This window comes from Canis lupus, chromosome 15 (genome assembly GCF_048164855.1).
Source record: "Canis lupus baileyi chromosome 15, mCanLup2.hap1, whole genome shotgun sequence".
NCBI classification, from domain to species: Eukaryota; Metazoa; Chordata; class Mammalia; order Carnivora; family Canidae; genus Canis; species Canis lupus.
In genome coordinates, this window is record NC_132852.1 from 32,109,779 (window position 1) to 32,122,650 (window position 12,872).

The 12,872-nt window shown below is 41.1% G+C and overlaps 1 protein-coding gene and 1 long non-coding RNA gene across 7 annotated transcripts in view; both read left to right on the top strand.

Annotated features, from left to right (window-relative positions):
- The window catches only part of LOC140604834 (uncharacterized), a 67,460-nt gene extending 59,793 nt beyond the window's left edge, over positions 1–7,667 (top strand). The window contains exons 3-4 of the long non-coding RNA XR_012007663.1: positions 900–1,012; positions 7,364–7,667. This is a non-coding gene — a long non-coding RNA (uncharacterized lncRNA). The remainder of the gene's footprint in view (positions 1–899; positions 1,013–7,363) is intronic.
- UNC5D (unc-5 netrin receptor D) overlaps positions 1–12,872 on the top strand; it is a 531,156-nt gene that overhangs the window by 67,213 nt on the left and 451,071 nt on the right. The window lies entirely within an intron of this gene.

The following is a 12,872-nucleotide window of genomic DNA, read 5'->3' on the forward strand; positions in this document are numbered from 1 at the left end:
GATTAATCGATCCCCAAATATCATGTTCAGAAGAGTGTGTACCTATTACTGCTAAAATGAAGAACTCTGTCCATTTGCTGATAAGAGAACATCTCTTCTTGAATAGTCACATGGATTCTGAAGATATTTAAAAGAAAGCACTTTGGGTCATTTTGGCTAGCTGACTTTCCTGGCTATAAAGGACCTTGTAACAATATCTGGGTAAGTTTGTCATGGTCAAAGATTTAACTTTTTACTTACCGGTCCAAAAATTACAGGAGGAACAATATTATCAGGATGTGCTTTACTAAGGATGCTACCTCACATTAGCAATCCTTGAAAGACACTTATGGATAGAGAGCAGAATGCCCATCTGCTCATTGCATTACAATGAGAGTTGTAACCATCTGTCAAAGGAGATGTTCATTTGTTCATTTGGACCTATTGTGTGCACTGTCCTGCTTCTACTGACTTGGGGAACCAGATGACTTGGCAAGCTCAGAGTTAGACTGAGAGCAGGCATTGAGGATTGTCAAATACTTCCCGGTCCCAAGCTAATACTGCCTCTTACGTTCGTGTTCACTGTAGGACTGCCTTCTTCCAGGACAAGAGAACTTAGGCTGGGGGCATGTGTAAGGCACCTTCCTGGCAGTATGAGGATCAGCAGGGATATGTTCTCATTTAATCAAGTTCCATTGGTCATCTTTTCTGGTTGATACTCCTGCTCCTCCCCAGCCACCACATATATTAACACTTTTTCAAGCTGGGTTAGGCAGCAGAAATCTCTCTGAAAGGGGACTTTACATGTCTCTGATCTCATTTTACTATTTAACTTTTAGAAGGCAACCTAATTCTCTTTACTCCCCAATTCTTGGACGGTACCACATCTCCTTATTGTCATTTCTGTGTTCTGCCTCTAGCCCTGCCTAGGTTGGAAGCCAGATTCTACATAAGTGTAGACATACTTTGCCAGGGCTACAGCTAGACCGATATGTAAAAGAGCAGTTATCTTCTTGGTGCTCAGCAAAGCTCCGTAAGTACTGATTCTCATTCCCCTATTAATAGTAATGAAACCGACAGGTTATGTTTCCTGTAAGCAGTATAAAAAGTAAGCACGACAAATACATGAATCCCTAACATAGGTACAAAAAGGATAGACGTGGAAATCAGACATGGAGTTTGAAGCAAGCCTCACCTCTTACCAACTGTGTGACCTGGAACAGGTATCTTTACGTCTAATCTTGTTTATCTTACATAACATTTTATGTTTTTTAAAGGTTTTATTCATTTGAGAGATCAACAGAGAGCAAGAGAGAAAAAAAAAAGAAAAAAAAAAAAAGAAAGGGCGAGAGAGAGAGACAGAGAAAGAGAGAGACACCAAGCAAGCAGGAGCAGGCATCGGGGGTGGCAGAGACAGAGGGAGAGGGAGAAGCAGACTCCCCATTGAGCAGGGATCCTGATGTGGCCTCAGTCCCAGGACCCTGGGATCATGACCTGAGCCAAAGGCAAATACTTAAGTTAAATACTTAACTGACTGAGCCACCCAAGCGCCCCTCATACATAATATTTTAATGATACCTGCCTTTTAAGATTGTTAAGATTTAAAGCAGTTCTGTACATTCCAGGCTATATTAATATGGCTACCACATAGGTATTTACTAATCCTGTATTTTCCCTCTGAGAACTGTAGATTATTGATATTTAAAGGTGGAAAAAATAACTTCACATTGGCTAAGACTTTGTTATCCTTAGCATAGTCAGAACAGCCTGAACACAAATCAGAATGTGCCTCAGTGTAGCACATTCTCAGAGTTGTTAACCTTAAAAATAAGACTCTTATTTTACCAGCAAAATGGGTGTATTCCAGAGCAGCAGAGAATTGCAATTTGGAACATGCAAGCTGTGGCAAAACAAGTCCAACAAAGGAGAGGAATATTGCTTTATGGAGAGGACAGGGACGTTGGGAGGGGTTGTTTTCTTTTTCTTAAATTTTTTATTTTTATTTTATGTTTTATGATAGTCACAGAGAGAGAGAGAGAGAGAGAGAGAGAGGCAGAGACACAGGCAGAGGGAGAAGCAGGCTCCATGCACTGGGAGCCCGAAGTGGGATTCGATCCCCGGTCTCCAGGATCGCGCCCTGGGCCAAAGGCAGGCGCCAAACCGCTGCGCCACCCAGGGATCCCGGGAGGGGTTGTTTTCAATGAAAGTCCTTGAAGAAAAGCAAGAGTTCAGGATGATAAAGGTTTCTCATGGGCTGAGCTGTGGGCCGGGATAGGCAAATCCTTGTAGGGGATGTGATGTGCATCTTTTTCCGTTGCATCCTGAAGTTGATTCTTTCCTGTTGAGGATTCTTCTGTTGGGGTCTGTAATTGGCAGTTCTTCCTATGATTGATGTTGAGTGGCACTGCTCCCCCTTCTGCTTACCCAGGTCCGTTTTAGTGAAGTTTCTCTTTATTAATATTCTAAGTAAGACTATAAATTTTTGCCAAAGACCTTTGGATACCAAAATTACAAATATGTGAGTTTCTGGAGGAGCTGCAACGTATCCATTCAAGGTATATCTGCCAGAGTATCCTTACAACACACAAAAATTAATCCGCATTTAGGTGTTTCCCTTAATAGCTAATCTGCCTGAGCGCAAAGAATCTTAGAGAAAGACCTCAGCAACACTCCCTGAACAACAATCATCTATTCTTTCAGGTCTTTAGAAAAAGAAAGGATTCGATGATCTCCCCCTGGTAGCATTTCATAACCATATGTTGTCTGTGTTTAGTACTTAGCTGACAAGGCATCTTCTAGCTCAGCTGCACAAGTTGTCATGATAAAGTCTGGATTTTTCCCCCTTGTATGAAACGTACAACCACATTATAACTTCCTATTAAAATATAGCCTTCAGGCCAGCTTAACATCTCATTTATGGAAACATGAGCATATCTCCCTCTGCCCCCCACTGGCCTCAACAGTGTTGACTTGCTACAGTTTCTAGAATACATTTTTAATTTGCTCCTCTACTTGTCAGTAACAGACCACATTTTGTTTTTGTTGTTACATAAGCAGCAGCCCAGAATCTTTAAGGGCTGCATGCAAGGCTGTCTGAATCCTTGATTCAGTGTGCACTCGGAAAAAGGTCAGATTAATCTGTATTCCTTAATAAGACTATTTCCCTATGATATATAATAGCCTTTGTCTCTCTGAAATGTGTAGTTAAGACCACTGCACTATCAACTTACTTTCCACCAACCTCTGCATTTTTGTCCTTTAAAATGGTGGTTAGCTAAGAGAACCACCAGACTGAGATACATTGATTTCAACTTACATAGTAAAGAAGCCAGAAAAGAGCAAGACTATATTTTGGCCATCAGCTTCTGATATGATTGAAACTTTGTAAAGTGACTAAATAGGATATATGCCTTCATAATTCTCACATTCTTCTGGGAAATAGCAGTAGCATCTGGAGACCAAGGAGAAGTGGCGACTGTGTATTCCTTGTACCACAACTTGCTTTTGAGCAGTGGGCTATAATGTAGTAGGTTTTATGCCAGACTGTTCAACACACAAACTTCTAGTAGGAGGCAGCCCAAAATTATCATACACCCCTTCTGTGAGCTCATGTCAGACCTTCTGTCCTCAAGACTACAGCAAGCATCTGGGGTGTGGAAGGTTAACTCTATAGTAGGTTCAATGATATGCAGATAATAGAACCAAGCAATTGTAGAAGCAGATCAGAGGCCAGAGTCATGCTTGGAGTTGGGGTCCCTGGGTCACCACGGTTTCATATTGCAAGTGTTGCCTTTATAAAATGCTAGGAGGCTGCTGGCTTTCTATATTGTGTCTTATTTCACCATCTCTCAAGCTGATGAACCAACACGGTAATGCAAATTATAAGAAAGTTTTTTAAACTGCTACGTGGATATTTTTATCTGTCCCTCAGGCAGGAAACAAAAACCCACAGTACCTATTTCATAGGTTTCTTAAGAGGAATACATCATGGGCACCCTGGGTGGCTCAGCGGTTTAAGCACCCGCCTTCGGCCCAGAGCGTGATCCTGGAGTCCTGGGATCAAGTCCCACATCAGGCTCCCTACATGGAGCCTGCTTCTCCCGCTGCCTGTGTCTCTGCCTCTCTCTCTGTGTGTGTCTGTCATGTATAAATAAATAAAATATTAAAAAAAAAAAGACAAATACATCAGGAACATATGTGAAATGCTCAGCCTGGTGCCTTAAACACAGCTTAGCTTTTATTATTATCCATGTGATCAATCACTGGTTGTAGGACGAAAAGTATTTTTAACAAGTGCTATGAACATAGTACATAATATAGGAGCAGATTCTGGTGTTAAGAGGTACCTACAGTCAAGGGGATATTTATTTACTGTGTCAAGGACTTTCCTTGCCCCTTCTACCTCTCCCCTCCTCCTTCTCCCACCTTCTCCTCCCCCTCTCCTCCTCCCTTCTCCCCCCCCCCGTCCCCCTCCCGTTTCTTTCCTTCCTCAGAAGGCATATATTAATATTTATTACCTGTTCATTTCTCAGATATGCTAAATTTCAAATACTTAATGGTTCTTATTACTTACATAAAGAATCAAAAACAAATAAGCATTTTCTCTTCCCTTCCTTCCTTCCTCTCTCTCTCTCTTAGTTCCTTTAAATCAGAAAACAGTGTTTCTTCTGCAAGAGTACCTTATGAATTGACTAAGACAAAACATGTGTAAATCTTCATTTTACATACTCACCTCTTACTTAGCTTCTTGGGATTAGCATCTGCTTTGGGTACATCCCTTTACTTGTGGTCACACACTCCCTGTGTCATTCTGTTGCTTTTACACAGCAATACAGTTTTGGATTCCCCCAGGGGACTAAAGGAAACATTGTGCTTTAATCCCCTCTCTGACCCTACCTCCTCCAGAGAACTTAATCACAGTGTGAATGGGAAATATGTGTATGCGAATGTCCCTCATTTGCAATGCATGTTGTGTCTGCCTCTTTAAATAAAGTAAAGGTTAATATGTTGATTTCCTATTTATAGGGAACTTAATGCTTCTAATTTTTCCTAATCATGGCACAAGGTTTTGGCTCAGTACTACGATTTCTTAAATGATCTTTCTAAATTGTTATAATGATTTGATGAGTTTACTACTCTCCGAAGAGGTCGGATTGACAGGTTTAAAGAGACAAATCATACAGTCCTTTTTTTTTTTTTTTTTTTTTGCCACATAATATCTAGTTATAGCAGCAGGTCCTTCCGTTAAGCAAACTATTTCTGGTTGACATATCTTTAGGCTTTTTTTCCTTTGAGCCCAGACATTTCTTCTTTGGCAATCTGGTTTTAACGGTAGGGCTCATATGACCTTCACATATATCAGAATAGAATCACACAATATTTAGTCTGAGAGCTGAACTAATACTATCCATCAGAGAAAGTAGATATTAATTCATTGCATCATTTCCATTTCTGACATTAGGAAAAAAATAGCTTGACATTTTACTGTTTTTTCTTCCTCCTTGCCTTTTTTTACATGAATTAAACTTTAGAAAAAGCCTGTCTCAGACAGTATGAGACCTGGAACTATCTTGAGGAACTGTTCCAATCTTTGCCTCAGCCTACTGGGAATGGGCTACCTAATTGGTATCTTTATGTGTTTTGTTCAGTTTATTTGACACAGCCTTTCTTCTGGGTCACTTTGCTTTCTATGGAAATGCAGTGTACCATCTGTAATGAGTTGCAAAATTACTTGTCTGCCCACCTTCTTGTCCTTTATGATTTTTGATTAGTTCTAGACAGTATAAACTATGAAAAGATTCAGTTTTTCCAAGTAGAAATGGGTCTCACGGATCATTCACTTATTCAACAGATATCACTTAAGCAGCTCTTTGTGGCACACAATGTGTTGGGTGCTGAAAGTATTACCACCGCTAACTCCAGACACACATAGGATGTCTGTAGTGTGTGGAGCAGAGTTTTATTAAGCATTGGTACATTAATCTAATTTTCTTGGAGCATCCACATGGGGCAGAGACTATTCTTATTCTCATATTAGCAAAGAATAAATTGAAGCACAGAAAGCTTGTTACTTTTCTAGGGTGGAGCTGAATCTGTACCTAAGCAGTAGGTCTCCAGAATCTTTTCTGTAAAACTTGTCAAAAACTAACGTTCAGCCAAGTGAATTTGAAGATCTAATTGGCTTTATTAAGCAATTCATGAATTCAGCAGTATCCCGTTTAGCAAGTAGAAAGGAGCTCCTAGGAGTAGTACAAATTGGAAGGTTTTTATAAGAGGGATGTTAGGAGCAAAAGAGAATAAAGGATTGTTTCAGGCAAGGTAACTTTCCCTTAGGAGGAATGGGGGGAGGGTCCTTATCAGGCAGATTAAGTCATCATCCTTTGGGGGTTTGGGAGGGTCCTTGTGACAGATTAGCTCATTGGTGCCATACCAGAGAATTCCTGACTGGTTAAAACTCCATTTCTGGGTGAGGTTGAACCTGCATTTAGGTTAGGTATTAGGCCCAGGTTGGTGCCATGGCCTACCATAAATGACTTCCTTTTGAGCTTGTTGTTTTCTTTTTGACAAATGCAATATACATTTAACCACGTGCACAAAGGTGATTGATAGCAAAGTCATTGCCTTCCTCCAGCTCACGGGTTGGCAACTTGTCCATTTTTGTTCGGAAAAGTCTCCTGTTCAGAGCTCTGGAGAGCATGCCGTGTGTACCCAGGTTCTGAGCAAATATAAGAATAATGGTGGATCATTCCACCTTCTATTCATTAGATGGATGTTTACTGAGTACTTACTATGTACCATAAGACACTGGGAGCCAAAAAGAGGAATAATGAAAGTGATTTTCCCAATTTCATACTCAGTTTAAACTGTTCATTACATCATTTCCATCTTTTGTCTCCCTGCTGTTTTAAAGTACTTAAAATGGGTAATGTAGATATATAAAGAACACTCTATAAATTCTAAACTGCTGTGCAAATATTAGGTTTTATTTTTATCATTGCTTGTTTTATTAAACAGTGTTTTCGTGTGCCCTTCTCATGGGTAACTTTGACCATTTGTTAATTCCATTTATATTCCATACAAATGATTAAACTTGGTGTTTGTGGTTCCTGAGTAAAAGACACATAGTCAATTAAAATTTCAGAACTAATATTCAGTATGAGATGGCCATGTTGCTAAATAAAAATGCATATTATATGATGAAGGGAAGCTGCAAATTTACTTGGATTTTCCTATCAAATTAGCAGCTTGCTTGTTACAGAAAATGAATGCTAATTAGTTCTCTGTTCTGCAGAAGGCAGCCCACCCCTGCCCCAGGATAGTGTTTGTAAAGCAGTCTCAATACTGCAAGGGCTGTTCTTAACATCTTTTTTGTTGGCCTTGGCAGGAGAAGAGGACAGGGGGGGATCATTATCATGTGCCAGGAACTGTGTTGAATGATACCACTCATCACCTTATTTATCAGCATGATTGGACCTGAGATGGTCATGTTCTCAAAGAAGAAGCAAACCTTGGAAAGATGGGGGGAGGGGGGTTCCCAGACGAGGTGGGTGGTTCCCTTGCCACTGAAAAGCTGAAGCCTAGAAAGGCCAACAGATGGGGGACTTTTGGATTCAGGGATCAAGCAGCTAAGTGGAATCCAGTAGGGAAATGACAAAGCAATTTTTAGCAATGAATAAAGATTTTGGGCTTTGGGGTCAATGGTTAAGCAGCTAATTTTCAAAACAGATTTTAAAGACACAGTTTAGAGGCTGGAGGTTAGAGATGAAAAAACAAATTTCTTGGTGATTATTTTAAAAGAGATTTGACTTGATACTGCTCTCCACACACTTCTAGTTTGAAAATCCTGAAACTTACCAGTGAAAATGTGGTAGTATCATGCCTGGTTTTTGTTTTGTTTTGTTGTTTTCATTTGTTTTTATTGAAGTTCAGTTTGCCAACATATAGTATAACACCCAGTGCTCATCCCATCAAGTACCCTCCTCAGTGCCCATCACCCAGCTGCCCCATCCCCCACCTGTCGCCCCTTCCACAACCCTTTGTTTGTTTCCCAGAGTTAGGAGTCTCTCATGGTTTGTCTCCCTCTCTTAATTGTTCCCACTCAGTTCCCCTCCTTCCCTTATAATTCCTTTCATTATTTCTTCTATTCTCCGTATGAGTGAAACCATATGATTGACCTTCTCTGATTGACAATTAACTTCACTCAGCATAATGACCTGCAGGCCCATCCATGTCAAAGCAAATGGTGGGTATTCGTCCTTTCTGATAGCTGAGTAATATTCCATTGTATAACTATACCACATCTTTATCCATTCACCTGTCGATGGACACCGAGGCTCCTTCCACAGTTTGGCTACTGTGGACATTGCTGCTATAAACATTGGGGGTGCAGGTGTCCCATCGTTTCACTGCATCTGTATCTTTGGGGTAAATCCCCAGCAGTGCAATTGCTGGGTCTAGGGTAGCTCTATTTTTAAGGAGGTTCTTTGAGGAACCTCCACACGGTTTTCCAGAGTGACTGCACCAGCTCACATTCCCACCAACAGTGCAAGAGGGTTCTCCACATCCTCTCCAACATTTGTTGTTTCCTGTCTTGTTAATTTTCGCCTGTCTCGTTAATTCTCACTGGTGTGAGGTGATATCTCATTCTGGTTTTGATTTGTATTTCCCTGATGGCAAGTGATGTTATACGTGTTTTTTTGATGGGTAGCCAGATACAAGCACCAGGTCAAGGAATACAGGAAGAAAATAAGATAGAGAAAGCTCAACATGACATGGCGAGTGAGTGGGGGCAGAAGGACTATTGGGCAGATGTCTGTGTTGAGTACAAGGCATAGTGTATGTAAGTCAACAGAAGGGGCAAGGAGGGCATTAGAAGTATAGCATCAATACCAAACAAGGTCTCAGTTCTGCTCTGCACTGGCTTGAACACACATGAGGCAATGCATTCCATTCTGGGTACTGTGTTAAAAATCTAATCAACTAGAACACATGCATGGGGAAGTTTCCACTAACATTAAGGAATTTGCAATCAAGAGATTGTTCAAGGGAGACCTGATGACCTTTTCGACATCTGAGAGACTGGCTTTTATGTGGGAGAAGGGGAGATAGGAAAGTACAGACATCTGAGTATTGTCCCCTGTGCTCTAGGCCCCATACCAGAGACTAAAGTACTGTAATTAATCTTTACCAAAAAAAATCATGGTTGTTCAGTATAGAGTTGAGAAAATGAGGCTTGTAGAGGTTGGGTGTGATGCACAAGTTCATACCACAAGTACCATGGTATTACCATGGTACCAACTAGGATCTTCTGGCTTTCAATACCCAAATTCCTTATTCTTTGCTTTGTTCTTTCCTCAAGGGTGAGAAATGAGACCAATAGGTAGAAGCTTGCACAATGATTTACATTAATATAATGAATATAATGAATCCTTTTTCTACCAAATTCTCTTACTAGGAGAGGTAAAACCTTACAAAGTTTTTATATGAGAAAGGAGTTATTCAGGCCAAAGCAAGATGTCCTCTCAACCAAGAATATTGTAGGGACAGTTGCAGATGTTGTTAGCATTCCCTCCGGTCTTGAATGTGTATGTTTCCAGATTTTATGAATAAATCCGGATTGAGCATCCGAGTGTAGGTAGCACATCAGGAATGAAGGCAGGCAGGGAAGCCGCCCAGATGGTTGGTTAAGGAGCAGGAGATCCACAGGAGCTGAAAGAGCAAGGTCTCATGTGGAAAAATAAGAAAGAAGCCATCAGCACCTGGAGAACAGCGGTGAAGCTCTGCTGAGTCAGTAATCCCCAGTGACAGGTGCCACAGCAGCGTGTGTGTGTGTGTGTGTGTGTGTGTGTGTGTGTGTAGTACAGGGTCCTGGATAGTTGCAACTGTATAAATGTGTTAACCTCCAGGAGTGGCATCATTTTGTTTCAGCTCTGGTGGAGTTGTAATGAACATTACCCCCAACTGGATTGGCTCATGGAGGGGAAAATTTGTCTGAATTAGCAGAAGTGGTCAGTTATGTATTTGTACGAAGGGCCAAGCACCGAAGGTGCATTACCCAGTGTCTTGGCAGAAAGATGAACAGAAAGAATTGCCTGTTACAATTAGACGCCCACTGAGTTCTGAGACATATAGCCGTAATGATATTTTCTAAATCATGTTTCCCAAAGGATATGTCAGTGATGAGCATACCACTCACTTACTTGAAAGTATGCAAATTGCACCAGTTAATTTTTACACGGACTAAATGGCCTTTTCAAATGATTATAGGCATGCTCTTTGCTCTGGAATGTCTTTTCTGCATGTGTGTATCGCTGGTGGCGTGTCTGCTGACCCATCTCCTGCCAGTGGCCTGTGCACATCTGCTGCCTGTTTATCCCATGCTCTGCGAAAGAATCCCCACCTTCAAGAAAATGCCACAGAGTCCTCATTTAGCAGGAGGACCATTTTCCCTCTCCCAGAGTTCTGTGACCCCCAGAGAGGATTGACAGGGCTCCTTTGCCAGAACCCTGTCTCTGGCATTGACTGTACAAATGTCTCCTTTGAGCACGATGCCTATCTCTTGTAGGGGGACCTGGAAAGTTGGTTCCTAAGCTGCTTAACCGACCACAGTTGCCTTCCAAGCATGGCACGGTGTGTGGCTATAGAACTATGACCGCCTTCCGATCTGTGGTGATGGATCGAAGGTGACAGTTGGAGTTAAAGTTCTGGGTTCCCAGCTGGTCAGTTGATTTCACAAGTACAATGTTGCAAGAGTCATTGATCAGAAGTGTGAACCCAGAGATGTGGATGTTTGAGGTGACAGCTGCTAGACACATGGCTTAGAGAAATAGCTCACAGAAGATTAGGACAAGATGGTCTGTGATAGAGGACAGTGGGTTAATTTGTTAATTTCTGGTCTGTGTGATTGGGAATCTGTGGTCAGGAAAGGTCTCCACGGACATTTCTACTCTTTCAGTGCCACGGTGGTTTCTTTCTTTTGCCTGGAATAACACCAGCACACATATGGATGACCCCCTCGCCCCCCGCCCGCCAAGTCTCATTTGCCATAACCCTTATAGAGTGTCTGTGTACGTATTTGTAGAGAAATGCAAAACCCTAAAGAAAAGATATCATGGAAATCATTTTTTAAAGCAGGATTTACTTTCTTGTGTGTGCCTGATGCTGCGTGAATGGTGAGTGGATAATCCCTTTGAAAAAGTCGCACGTATCATTGATTCAAATCCTTTTTAATCACAGACCATAGAGTTTGTAACAGTTGTGCTCTTCAAACAATAAGCACTTTAATCTTCCCTGGGGAAGTAAAGTTAAATCATCACTTGTGATGCTGTTTTTGTTTGCTTGTTTATATATTTGTTTTAATTATCTCAACATTGGCATTGAGCAAGCCTTTTGACATTCATTTCCTGGCAGGGACCTAGGCTCAGTTTATTTTTGTGAACTAATAGCTCTAGTCCCAGCAGAACTCAAAGTCTTTTCTTTCTTCCCACTATAATAATTATGCCAATTATACTCTGAAAATATGTCTGTGGACAACTTTCTTATAAACTCTCGTTGGTATCGGGCCTCCTGATGTAACATGCTGGACCTTCTGATACCAGTTCTCGAGGCAGAGAGGACTTGAATTTGAGCGAAAATTTTAATACACCAGCTGAGCCATCACATATAAACTTGATAAAGTCATATTGGCCCAATGTATAAGTTCCTTTTCCAGGGCAGGGCAGTCAGTCTGTATCAGGAGATGCATTTACTCCTTGAAGCCACGGGGGTATCATTCTGCGTGTTACTGGTATGAGCTGGTTCTTTCATGCTACATTTTGCAAGTATTTCATTTTTGTTTCTTCCTCAGTCACACACACATACTCGTTACACTATTTGTCTGTCTTCGGTTTTTTGTTTGTTTTTCATCTCTGCCCCAAATCCCTGCTTTAAAACACACACATTCCTGCAGGAGTTCATGATCTCAGTCTTATTCTCTGAGATACTGATGAATGAGTGAGTTCACAGAGTTCTCTTACTTATAAAGTCCTCTTTCTCTACTTTTTTTTTTTTTTTTGATTTTATGGCGTATAATCTTTCAGTTTTGTTCCGTGTTTGGTCTGCTTAGTCTCTGTTGTGTATTATACCTGCTACTCATCACTGGCACCTATAAAATGGATATGATTTCTCTCTTGTTACAGGAAATTGAGCTCAGAGAGGTTAAATTACTTGCTGGAAGTCAGAGCCAAAATTCGACTTTGGAATTGTTTACTTCCCAAGTCCATTTTTATCCTCCACGCTGTAGTCCCTAATGCTTCCACCCATTTTCTATGCAGAAGAGTACGTATTCCTGATCAAAAAAGAAAAAGATAAGCGTCTTCCAGCACATGAAAACAGTATAAGTAGGGAAAATTCCCAATTTCCTGGTTCTTATTCAGGTGACATATCAAGAAAAAAAAAAGAAAAATTAGATGTCAATCCCAAAAGCGATAAATTAGATTGGTGTTCCAATGAGACCAGAGAATAGATAAGCACCAGAACCATGGTTATTAACTTCTGTTAAGAATAGCTAAAGTCTCATTCATTATTTCAGTTGTGTTTCTCTGTCCACCCCGCCCCCACCCCCCACTCCTTTTTGTATGTTAGGCTACAGTTGGGTTTGGTAATAAAGTTGAGCCAGTAAAAACAAAACCCCCAGAACTAACAGTGATAAAAATAAAGAAGTCTATAACTGGGACCCAGCCCAGTGTGCCCGAGGGTGCCTCACACTGACTAGAATCTGTGGTGTCTCTGCCCTTTACATTTGCTTCCAGGATTGTTCTGAACTCACCCCATTTTTATTCACCATCTCTCTACCTGTCTTTAGACTTGTAATTATAGCCCTTGAGCAGGTATGGGCAATGCTTTCTTCACCTTGT